Source organism: Dermacentor albipictus, chromosome 6, assembly GCF_038994185.2.
Source record: "Dermacentor albipictus isolate Rhodes 1998 colony chromosome 6, USDA_Dalb.pri_finalv2, whole genome shotgun sequence".
NCBI lineage: Eukaryota > Metazoa > Arthropoda > Arachnida > Ixodida > Ixodidae > Dermacentor > Dermacentor albipictus.
The window spans coordinates 84,190,939-84,203,860 of record NC_091826.1 but is presented as its reverse complement, the minus strand read 5'-3'; the positions used below and the strand labels follow the sequence as shown (position 1 = coordinate 84,203,860).

The following is a 12,922-nucleotide window of genomic DNA, read 5'->3' as shown; positions in this document are numbered from 1 at the left end:
GCGCTTTAAGAAGGAATCCTTTAGCGTTTTTTTTGCGCACGCATTGAATATATGTCTATGGACAGGTGTACTGGTTCACGTTTATTGGGTGACCGCGTTTGACCACCTAACAAATGTTACAGCCTAGCGAAGGGCCCGCCTGTATATATTGGAACTTTCTCCAATGATATCGATAGTTCTCTGTTGTCATCGAAAATTTTGTAATCTGATCGCATGTGTGAGCGATGCCAATTGTGTAGTACTTTCTAGAAAACTCGCCGGATCCAGCGATTGAAATGGAACCTTCGATGACCCATGTATAAAAGCCGTCGCGCTTTTCCCGCTTATCAGATTTCCGACGGTTCCGAACTGGGTTCACCGCTTTCGTAGTGGTTTCACTGTCACTTGTTTTCTGGGCACAAGGTCTCCCAACAAACATTAGTTTTCCTATTGTGTTCTTGACGGTCGCTACAACGTGACATCTGGTGGACGTGCTTGTGCATTGATGTACGAAAGGCCCTTGCAAAGCGGCAATCCAAGCCCGAAGCCCGGATCATCGAGCTAACCTCTGGCTTCGAAACTTGACCCCCTAGCGCAGACTTCTTCCCGAGAAGAGAAGGAAGCATGAGGCCACGATAGTCGCCATAACAGCTACAGCTCCACCTAAACCGATAGTGTCCGCCTAAACCGAGCAGGCACAAGTCAGCAGGCACTGTGCCTGCTGGCCCCACAGGGAACCATGGACCTCCCACGAATCGTCATTTGAAGACACGGAAACCTGGCTGCAAACGTATGAGAGTCATTACGTTCAACAACTTGAACAACGATGACCAGTTGCGCCATATTTACTTCTGCTTGGAAGACGCCGCCAGGACGCGGTTTGAGAACTGTGTGTCCTACCTTACAACGTGGAACTTTGAAGTGACTGTCCGTCCCTATGTTGTCCCCACTACTCGGAAAGATATTTTACCTAGCCTTTTGAATCATTGCCCCTGCTCCTCATTCAGGCGGCTCCCCGACTACGGCGCCACCCAAGGCACTCGGAAAACATGGTTTTACTTGTAAATATATCCAGTCAAACGTCCGTTCTGAATCCGTCAAAACGCGTATTTATTGATTTCCCTAAAAAGACCTTCTAACGAGTGGTGACCCAGGAGATTCGCGTTTTTTTTTGAACACTAGGCATGGGTGACGCTGCCTCTACTCCGACTGGCGAACCCCACGATTACGTCACCTCTCATCGCCGCAGTTTTTCCGCTTTCCACCCTTTGGCCGAAGAATACTCGAGTTTGGTTTATTCAAAATAAGCTTGTTTTCAGCACTGGCGCATCATTTAACAGACAGCAAAGTAGCTGGACGTCGTCGCCTCGCTACCCTCCGATATCGCCGATGCCATAGACGACTTGCTAGCGGGTACGCCTTCGGCCACCGCATAGGACGACCTGAAACACTCCGTCCTGCAGGGCCTCGAGCGATCGCAACAGAGTGGGCTCCAGGAACTCAGCGACCAGCGACCGTCATAACTGCTGCACCGGATGAGTCCGTTATTGGGTGAGCGCTCCGCAAACGGGAGCCAGCTTGCAGTTTTGCGGAAGTTGTTCTTACAACCTGTGACGCAGTCTGCACGCCTGGTGCTTGCGGGTTCCGACGAGAAGTCTCGATCAGCTAGCTGCACTCGCTGACCACACATGCGACAGCTCGTGTTCGGCATAGCTACCTATTGCCGCTGCGAGAGTCTCGCAGACTGAAGACCGTGGCAACATGGGCGACCAACTTCGGCGCAACCATTCGCCTACACAGTTTTGCAGCGCACGTAGAGACTCGCTGCGGCAGTCGTGCTGGTATCACCGTAGCTCTCGCCAATAAGTAGGTGCATTCACCCCTGTTCTTGGACGGGAAAAGCAACACCCAGTCGCAATGAAGGCATGCGAAATCGGCCCTCTAGCAAATCGCTTTTTCTTTGTAGTCGGCCGTCTCTTCAGCAGCCGCCTCCTTGTCAAAACGGGAGCCGAGCTGTGTATCGTCCGCAGATCTCCCACGTGACAAGTCCGCACCCACAACACTGCTAAGCGTCATACGAGCTCCAGTCAATAACGCTACACATTGGCCTTTGGCGCTTGCGCACATGGGTGTTTGCCGGGGCGTAGCCAAAGGGAGGGGGGGCTTATGGGGCTTCAGCCCCCTCCCCCCAAAAAAAAAATTTGTTCGCGCTGTGATGCGCCGCGGACCAGAACAACTCCCGGTGCCGGAAATCATGCTAGATTTCGTCTCGAATGTTCTTTTCACGCTCGAGAAGACATTTTAGCATGAACATTGAGAAAGCGGGCTGGATTTCGCGGCATCGCCCATGCATAGGGAGTCACATATCGTAACGCAAGAATCCCCACCGAACACAAAGTTTCAAAGGCGTTTTAATGGTGAGCGGGCTCGTGACGGCATATCGTGGAGGCCGCGGAATCTACGGAGCGCTTGGATTTAAATTCTGAAATTTTATGGGTATAAAGTTCTCACAACCTCTTGATGCGAAAGGTACATTGACATTTACAAAGTCGTGCTTTAGATTTTCAATGCCGGAACTGTGTGGGTTTAATGCTGCTCTAAACATTTGAGGCCGAAGGTGCATTGACTTTTCTAAAGTTGTACGTCGGACCATACAAACAAACACGCCAAATCAATACACTGTCACACAAGTTCACATAGCACGCAGCGAGGTCCGATGAGACGAAGCGTTGTGGTGGTTCATTTGTGCCGTCATGTCACAGAAAAAATATCAACATTTTTACCCCTGCGCCAAAGCATCCATGTTAAGACAGTAAAGCCTGCAAAGGAAACTAAATTCTTATTTATGTTTCGACTTCGACCTTTATTCGCGACGACACATTGAGCCTCTTTTTCTTCTTCTCCTTTTATTTTTGTTCTCGCTACCAGCGGGCTGCTGATCCAGCCAGAGCCCATGCTTTTTTCTCATGCTGCATCGACCACTGCGCGGCGCACTTCGATGGCGCGTTCGTTTTTCTCTCGCCGACTAAATTTTCGCCTTGGAGAGTATTTGACACTTTCTGGCTAGCAGACGAGAAAAAGAAACAATGCATAGTCGCTCGCCGCCAGCACTGTGGGGACTCGACGGATAGCAACGCGTTCGCTTGAGTGCAACCTCTCCGAAAAATTTTTTCTCACCGGTGTAGGATACCGAGCGCTATGCGTGTGGATCTCTGTGGACAAAGCGTCTCACGTTTTCTTCGATATTCCTTCGGTAGCCTCATTAGGTGCCCAAAGTAGGCATTCCATTGTGGCCAACATGCTTTCCTTTGCGCTTTTTATTTCCGTGCCCCCGCCCCCACGAAAGAGAGACAGAGTGAACTTTTTTGAGCACCAGCAGTTCAATGGGCTGGGCCTAGGCCTCCCACGATGAGACGTCGAGGTCTTGCCACTTCGCCGCTTCGTAGGCCTGCTGGGTCACCCAGAGTTGGTCGTCGAGATGGGAGCTGCGCAGGGCGGCGTGCCATCTCGACGAGAGGGTCACGGGATTAAGGTCTGGGTATTGATGTTTTCACTCCCATAGCATGTGGGGGAGTGTTGCCGATTCACTTTCACAAACCTTGCACGTCTGGCTCGGGTAGACGTCGGGGTATATATGTAATAGCGTGTGAGGGAGGGGTATGTATTCATCTGTAACAGGCAAAGGGTAGTCGCCTGTGCCCTGTTTAACTTGCGGTGAGGAATGGGGAAGGTTGTTCTTGCGAGGTAAAATGACTTCACAAGGTCGTTGTATCTTGTAAGGCGGTGGCATCCTGCGGGTGCACCTGCACCGTCTCCAGCACGGTTGACTCGTGCTACGGAGTGTGTAACCTCGTTGAGGTTGGTGAGGTACGGGTGGACAACGCCGGCGTGTGCTGGGATCCAGACGAGGGTGACTTGATTTTCAGACGAATGCGGGGCTTGTCGTAAGATACGGAGTGATTGCTGAGAAATACGACCTTTGATGTAGTTGTTGATTGCTGCGCGAGAATCGCTCAGTATAGTGTAACAGGCTGGGTCAAGAGTGGCCAGGGCGATGGCCACTTCCTCGGCCGTCTCGGCATTTTTGGTAACGATGCTGGCAGCATGTCAGAGCAAGCCGCCTGCTGTGGCAACCGCCGCAAAGCGCCGTCCATCTTGGTACTCGGCTGCGTCGATGAAGGTGATGCCCGCGCTGTTGGCATAAGCTTTGATGAGGGAAGTAGCTCGTGCCTTCCTGCGTTCTTTGTTGTAGTCTGGGTGCATGTTTTTAGGAATAGGGTCGGCGTGTATCCATTGCTGAATGTCGCGTGGTATTGGGTTTTTGTCTCCATGTTGACGGTGGTAGGTGATATTAAGCTTGTTTAGAATGCTGAGGCCCGTTTCCGTGAGGGTAAGCTGCTCTAGTTGAGATCGACAATGGGCTTCGATTAACTCGTCTAGCGTGTTGTGGATACCTAGTTAGTAGAAGTTCCATGCTGGTGTGGTTGGGTAGTCCTAAGGCCTGCTTATAGGCTCCTCTGATGATGATGTCCAGTTTAGTCTTTTCAGCTTTGTACCAGTTGAGAAAGGGCGCGACGTAAGTAATGTGACAGACGATAAAAGATTGGACAAGGCGGATCAGGCTTTCTTTTTTCATACTGCCTCGCTGGTTGGTCACTCGCTTCAGCAGTCTGGATGTATTAGCGGTCTGTCGAAGGATCTTGGAGAGAGCCGTAGAGTTAGCTCCATTGGCTTCTATTGTCATACCAAGAAGATGCTAGGGACCACAGGTATAGGGCTGCCCTCCCTCAGGTTGAGCTCTATTTCCTCGTATTGGCGTTTATTCGTGGAACCCCGTGGTGGGCGCCAACGGAGTGTGGGGCGGTATAGGAGGAGCTCTGACTTCGCAGGGGAACAGCGGAGTCCCGTGCCTTCAAGATGATTTTCTATGACGTGAATGGCGTCTTGTAGGGCAGTTTCGATTTGGCCGTCACTGCGCTTTGCTGCCCAGATTGTAATGTCATCGGCGTATATGGTGTGTTCAATGCCGTCGAGTTTTTGTATTTCTTGTGCTGATCCGAGCATAACCAGATTAAACAGTATCGGGGAAATGACAGAGCCTTGCGGTGTGCCCGTGCTGCTGAGGGAGAGTTTCTCCGATCGAATGACTCCGACGGGCAAAAAGGCCTTCCGATTAGAAAGAAAGTCTCTTACGTAGTTGTAAGTGCGTTCTCCAAGGTTGAGCAAGGAGATGCGTTCGAGGATGGTGGAGTGCCTTATGTTATCGAAGGCGCGTTCGAGGTCGAGGCCCAAGATCGCCTTTGTGTGACGGGATTTGCCATCTAGGATTTGATGCTGAAATTCGAGCATAGCGTCTTGGGTGGAAAAATGATATGTAAAGCCAATTATCGAGTGGGGGTAAGCACATGTGTCTTCCAGATGAGTGTTTACACGGGTTAGGAGTACGTGCTTCATGACCTTGCCTACACATGATGTTAGCGATATGGGCCGGAGATTGGCGAGGCTAGATGGCTTACCGGGTTTGGGGATGAGAATTACTTTGGCTGTTTTCCATGTCGGGGCAATGGATCCCTGGCACCAGCAGTTGTTGATGTATTCGGTCATTGTTGCACCGAGGGGTCATCTAGGATTCTTAGTGTTTTATTCGTAACACCATCTGGGCCTGGCGCCAAACGGCTGTACAGCTTATGCAGGGCAGCATGAATCTCTGCCACGCTGAAATCTTCATGAAGGGCAGGGTTGGAGGTGCCTGTGCATGGCCCGTGCGGTTTAGTGGGCCCCGATGGTATCTACCTTTGACATAAGCTATTAATAACGTGGTCCTGGCCATGCGTCTTGCATTCTGTGAATAAAAGCTTGGTGAGGCGATCTTGCTGATATGAGCGGGGGGCGGTGCTATCAATCAAATGTTTCAGGATTTTCCATGAGCGGGGGTGGTGTAGTTGCCCGTCCAGATAATCACAGAGCTCTGTCCATTGCTGTTGACTTAGAACGCGGCAGTGTGCTTCAATTTCCTTGTTGAGAAGTGCGACCTTCCTTCTGAGTCTTCTATTGAGCCGTTGTCCCTTCCACCTAGAGAGGATGGATGATTTGGCATCGATAAAGTGAGCGAGTCTACTGTCCATGCACTCAGTCGGGGCGTCTTTGTGATAATGCGGGTGGCCGATTTAGTATCAGACAGTAGATCGCATGACCATGATTCTATGTCGGTAATGGGAGTGTCCATCGTTGTTGTTACACGGCGTCTACGGAACGCATCCCAGTCCGTCCAAGTAAAGTCCCTTGTTTTTATCATAACGGCTGTTAGGTGTGGGAGAGTAATTTCGATGACAGAGTGATGACTCCTGAGATCGTGTTGGGTGTTGCGTCAATGGGCGCTGTCTGCGTTTTTGGTGAAAGTGAAATCTGGTGTCGTGTCTCGTTCAGTAAAAGTGCCGAGGTGAGTGGGGAAGGCTTGTTCAGTAATGAGTTTAAGCCCGAGATCATGATAGTCTTGCCATAAGTTACGATTTGCAGCAGAGCTGTGTCTGTAACCCCATCCTGTGTGCGGGAGATTGAAGTCACATCCGATGATAAGGGGGCTGCTGCCTGCGATGTTAAGGGCCTTATTGAAGAGGGCTAGAAATCGGCTATGGTGTTGAGATGGATTATTGTAGATATTGAGGATAAATATTCCTTCCTTTCCTTTTCTGTGTGGGATGAGCTCAATGAACAGGTGTTCGATGCGCCGATCGTTGAGATCGTGTTCGATCGGGGTAGTTCTTTTTCGAATGAGTGTGGAGACTCCGTGTGGAGCATTCTTCTCAGAGAAAGGTTTATATCCTGGAAGGTTGAACAGAGTATCGTGCGTTCCCTGGAGTAAGATTACGTCGGGTTGGCATGAAGTAGTACGAAGGTGTTGACGGAGAACGGGTTCTTTATGGAGGTAGCCTCGGCAGTTCCACTGCCACAATGTTGTGTCAGTGTTAGTGTGGGTCATGATGAAGGATAGGGGATGCCACAAGTGACAGGGTGGCGGCGACGGTGCCTGTGGTGTCCATGGCTATGGCTTGAGAGGTGGAAACGGTTTGTGTGAAAAGGGTTCGAATATTAGCTTCCATGGCAGTGACTTTGTGCATAAGGGCAATTAGAGAATTCTGTAAAGTTTCCACCGTGCTTTGGAGTGTTACGAGCATATCCTTGACTTCGGAGCGTACTTGGCCGTGAGCTCCTTCTTGGAGGGCTCGCTTTTTTGGGGCTGGTCTTAAGAGTTCTTCAGTTTGGCTGTTGGTAGCGGGTTCTGGAGTGTTGGGTGTGGGTCGGGTTTTGGGTTTTTTGAGGCTGTGAACCACCTGGGTAAGCTTTTGGATTAAATCACGCATAAGTGCGTTTTCTTTCTTAAGGTGTTCGATATGTGTGTTGTCTGTGTTGGGTTTAGGCGGGGGGGGGGGGGTTACGTGACCCTCTCGCGAGACTCCCGTCCGGGCCTCTGCGAAGCTCACCTTTTCTGAGGTATATCTGGCTCCTGTAGTCGACGTGGATCTTGATCTGGAACCACCTCGGTCCGACCTCGGTCTGGAGAGAGAGTGGGACCGGGACTGGCGCTTGGTCTCCAAGGACGGGAAATCTTATTGAAGGGCTGAATGCTGTGCTACTCGGCGTTCTCGGAGGCGTCTTCGTATAACGTACGGCGTTTTGTACCTGGCAGTACAAGCTTTGTCCGCCGTGGGGTGGGGCTCTCCACACAGCGTGCACTTGGGTGTACACTGATGATGTTGATCTGGGTTGCGAGCTCTGCAGCCCCGGCAGATCTTCCATGTCCATGCGGTGCCCCACGTCCACGTCCATGCGGTGCCCGAGACGGCCTCAATGGTAACAGATATCGATCTGCTTGCGGTACAGCGAGCATGGGATTAGTGTTGCGCCATACCGAACCATGTATGGTACGTCAGGTCCATCGAAGGCAATGACGACGGTCATGGTGGAACTGATTCGCTTTGCGGCCGGGGCTACAGGATTACGATCATTCATGATGTTAGCATCGACTGGTCTGGCGTTATGGGTGAGAGGGATGCCTCTGATGACTCATTTGGTAGTATTATCTGGGGCGCCTTCGTACGCGTTGACCTCGTGGGTCACCCCGTTGACTTGGGTGGACTTGATTCTTACGTATCGGTCCCCATTTTGCGGGCTGGGCGTGCTGATCACCATTATTTTTTGCTGGTTGTTCGAGCATATTGTGTCGTTTTGACTGTCTTCTGAGCTAAGTTGCGTTGCTTGAAGAATAGCTGCAGCGGCTGCCGACCTTGAAAATATTGAGTGCTGCTTTGGGTCGGGCGATGATCTTGATCTCATTTGCTGGTAGTAGGAGCATGCGCCCGGCCTTAAGAACCTGAGTTCTAACTTGATGCCTGGGTCTATAGCGAGAGCGAGAATCTTGCGTCCTAGGTTGTTGTTCTTGGGATAGCTTTCGGCCCCGCTGCTCGTCTGGCCGACGGGCGGTACACCGACGGGAACGGGCGGTAAACCAGCCCACCTCGGCGGTTAAGTCTTCTGGGGAAATGTCTTTGCCACATACGTGGACTTCCATGCTCCGCAGATTTGGCCAGGGGCTTGTGCCCCACAAAAGAAAAAGAGACATTGTTGTGGTGCCCGAAATTTTCGCATGGTGAAAGTTCGATTTTGTTACTTCTTTTGCGGAAAGTAATGGGCCACGGACGATCCAGTTGCCGGGTACTCTAATTATACTATTGCGATAGCAGCTATATGGAGACTCCAGGCGCATTCCTACCGTCGCCCTCGCCCTCATGTTCCGTATAAAGTCCAAGGGCGCTAACATAGTAACCACGCGCCGCATGCTGCATGTGTGAGTGAAAGCATAGGGGGGAGGGGGCGCCATGGGTGAGACGATGATGGTGGCTCAGTCTTGTGTGCGCAAGGGAAAAAAGTGGGGAGGAAGCGCGCGGCCTTCCTTCGCGCGCGATACATCGGGCGAGTGGAGGGAGGGGGGGGGCTGTGATCTGTGAATCTGTGGTTGCGCAACATGGCTTTTTTGCCTTGTTTGACGCATCACATATCGTGACTTTTTTTTAGGTACGTGGATTTATTGCAGACTTATACGTATACTTAAATATCTTGTTGCGATGTTTTGCGTATATGCGCAGTGAACTTTGTTTCCAGTGGCACTTTTTTGCCCTTTATCAAGCTGTATCTTCACGGTTGTATATTTCACTGTATCTTCGCATTTCTAATGCACGAGGGCGAGTCGAGTGAATGTAAGGCAAACCACCCCGCGCAATAATAGAGTGTTTTAGCAGAACGTTTTTGACGGTCCGGTCCGCTCTCGCGTACCCGCTCACAGTTAGCGGAGCGGCGGACGAAGAATCAGTTTTAGCGGAGCGCCCGGCTGCGTCCGAAAGGCATGTGCTCGCCTGACGCGCCACCTTGCCGCAGAAGGTAAAACCGCTATGAACATAATATTCAAGTTGTAAGAATTGCCGCAATAAAATAATATATTTGCAATTGCTCAAGTGTCTGAAGGCATTTCACGCAATACATTGCATTTTCATTTCTTATATATATATATATAATCCTTACATTAACAAAGCCGTTACGCTGTGTTGTAGCCAAGACAAGGTTTTTGCTCTTTCAGTACACCTAAAACGTGGTCCGCATAAACAAACGTGCACACATGGCATGGTTCTGAAACGGGTTCATGGCCACAGCCTCCCGAATAGAAGATCTTCGTGTCTCCTAAAGTGTACTGTAGGTTTGCGCTTTACAAATCCCGATTCAAACGACCTCGTGGACGGGCCAGCAGCACTGGGGGCCGCCATTTTGCTTCGCTAGACCCGCTTGACGCGCTCGCCGCGCTCCGCTGAGAAAGCTTTCTAGCGGAGAGGGGGCTCCCGTCCGCTCGCCCGCTCACTGCTGAACGGGTCGCGCATGCGCACTTGCGCTTCCGCTAGCCCGCTGAGCGGAGCGGACCGTCAAAAACGCTCTGCTAAAACAGCCTAATGGTGCGGCTCATTATTTGCGAGGCATGCGCATAGCACATAGGCATCTCATTTACAAAAGTGGCATGCAGGGTTGACGATAAATGTTCCTTAATGCTCTCATACACTGGGTTGAACATGGTTGCGTGACACAATGGACACTCCAAAAGTTGAACAGCATGGTGTGTTGGGGTTTCTGACAGATGACCTAAACCTAAGCGTACTCAGCAATATTTATCCCACACAATACAATGACAAATGCCCCAGGTGCCACGAAACACCCACGCTGTATCACATAACGTGGGCATGCCAGAAGATCGAGGTGGTACCCGTTATATCAAAACCGAGTGCGGAGCAATGGGAGGGAGTGCTCTCCAGCGTTCGCCAGGTCGACCAAGCAGGTCTGATTCGGCGAGCACAACTGGCAGCACCATCCAGCGGAGCCCTCGACTAAGGGCAACCGACCGTTGTGGTAGCAGATGGACGAAATTATCTGAAGACCACAGAAGACCAGCGAACCTAGAGCTGATAAAGTTTTTCACTCACTCACACTCGCCGTATGGCTGCCGTCTGCATTGTGCATTGTACTTCATTGGCCACTGTGAAGCGTTGGAGCATATGGTTCAAAGGACGTGAAAGTTGTAAAGACGATCCATGGCCTCGCGAAAGCCACCGTGCAATCACCCCCAAAACAATTACAGAGGCTGATTAGACAAGGACGGAGGATGAGCATCGATGAATTGGCAGGGCGTGTGAACATCAGCCATGGTTTGGGTAACACCATAATTCATTAACATCTCGGTTATCGACGCTTATGTGCGCAATATATACCCAAGATTTTGAACCATTGCCAGAAGACGGAGAAGTCTGCCTTGACTCATCTAATCCGGTATCATGATGAGGGTGACGACCTTTTGTCTGCAAATGTGAAAGGGGACAAGTCATGATGCCGCTACTACTAGCCTGAAATACTACGGCAAAGCTTACACAGGAAACATTTGATTTTACCACCCCAAGAAAAGCAAAGGCCGTCATTTCTGCCGGAAAGTTGTTGATTTTTATTTTGTTCGTCAGGGGCCATTATTGATTGAATTTGCTAAACCTCGAAAGACTATCAAGTGCTTCCGATATTGTGAAACGTCGGATCGGCTGCATGTGGCAATGAACAACAAACGACGCGGAAAATTGAGCAATGGGATTATCTTCCTCCCCGACATTGCCCGACTCCACGTCGCTGATGTGGTTATTACAAAACTGGCAGTGGCAAAGTTCAAGCGGGCAATGGGTCAACATCCGCCATACAGCCAAGACCTGTCGCCTTGGGACATCCACATTTGGGAGTATTTGAAAAAAAACTGCTCAAGGAAACCACATTAGTGTCGGACGATGACGTAAAGACAATTACAGATTTTCGAAGCAGCAGCCCAAGGAGTTCGGTGGGACGGAAATTACGCGACTCGTTAGTGAGAAAACTGTCTAAATGCTCATGGAGACTATTTTAAATGAAGTACCCCGTCTGTCATATATTCGCATTGCCTCACTTTCATTTGGCTCGCCCACGTATATTTTGCAGAAGTCCTGCTTTGTATATGTGCTCTTTGTTTTGACTATAATTTCGGAGCAATTACTCGCAATACATGACCGGTGAACGCTGCTCCCGCGCAATACATTCTCACAAAGGACAGCGTCATTGTGATTTTCCCCTGGTCGTTGCATATCAACAAAAATTTAAACATGGTTCTTCAATGACAGAGAGAGAGAGAGAGATGTGAATCAGAGAAAGGCAAGGAGGCTAACAAAGTTTTATTAAAATATTTGTCCTGAACTTGTTCATTTCACGGCCTTTACATTTTGCATATAAGCGGCATGCAGTACTTTGCTGGTTTCAAACATAGTTCTAAAGTTCGTGCTTTAGTTATCAAATAGAGAGAAAACATGGAAGCATTGATATCAGTTATTTCGGGCACAATATTGGGACATAGGAGTATTATTTTTTGTGAAAAAGTACATATTTTACTTGCCTTGGAAGTGCGTAGCGTTCAAGAATTCGTTTGCAGCATCATTTGCAAGAGCAACGCAGTTATTAGTAATGTTTAATGTATTTCATCCCTCTATTATTTCTATACGGAGGAGCCCGAGCTACAAAATGAGCCCCCCCCCCCCCCCCCCGAACGAAATTTCTGTCCACGCCACTGGGTGTTTGTGATCGATGACGTTAGCTTTGCCAAGCTGGGATCGGTCTGCCTCAGTCATTTAAACCAAGATGTGAGTGATCGCTTCCATGATTGCACATCCCTCGATATACATGGCCTGGAGTCCAACCTCATCCTATCTGGCATCCATACGTTTTGGCCGGTCTCAACATTCGCAAGATAATCGCTGAGTACCCGCAACTCAAGAAACCCCGAAATGATGCTAGAATAACAGTTTGGGCTTGTTGGTTTGCGCCACTTTGTCTTTCACGGGCCGCGCATCATTTCGTCCTGGTGTTAACAGCGCAAAACGTAGACGAGACACGAGACGAGAAGACGGCACCACAAGCGCTGACTTTTAACAACGTTTATTTGAAAGAAACACGTCTTCATATACCATTGTCCACACGTGTCGCAGTCACGTGATCGCACATCATGGGAAAAACTTTTTCTTTTCTTTTTGCACTCAATATAGTGGTTGTACGTGCAGAAGCTCAAGTCATAGAGAAAGGAATACAACAAGAGCGGACACTCCCATAGAGCCCAGCGGCCGAATTGACTGCAGCGCACCAAGCCGTCGATGTTAAAACCCGAAGCAAACTTCCGATTTCGGTTTTGTGCGCGTGCGTTTTGAATTCTAGCTGGTGCGCGTCCCGCCGGCTCCGTTCTTTTTTTTTGCTTTTGGAGCAAATATTTATTTACATATTTATTTCTTATTTATTAAATATTTATTTGCAAATTATTTTGGTAAGTAAAATTGATTGCGAACGATCTTCA

The 12,922-nt window shown here is 49.7% G+C and overlaps 1 protein-coding gene across 7 annotated transcripts in view; it reads left to right on the top strand.

Moving 5' to 3' along the window:
* LOC139061257 (calcium-activated chloride channel regulator 1-like) overlaps window positions 1–12,922 on the top strand; it is a 323,451-nt gene that overhangs the window by 131,015 nt on the left and 179,514 nt on the right. The gene's annotated exons all lie outside the window — the stretch shown is intronic.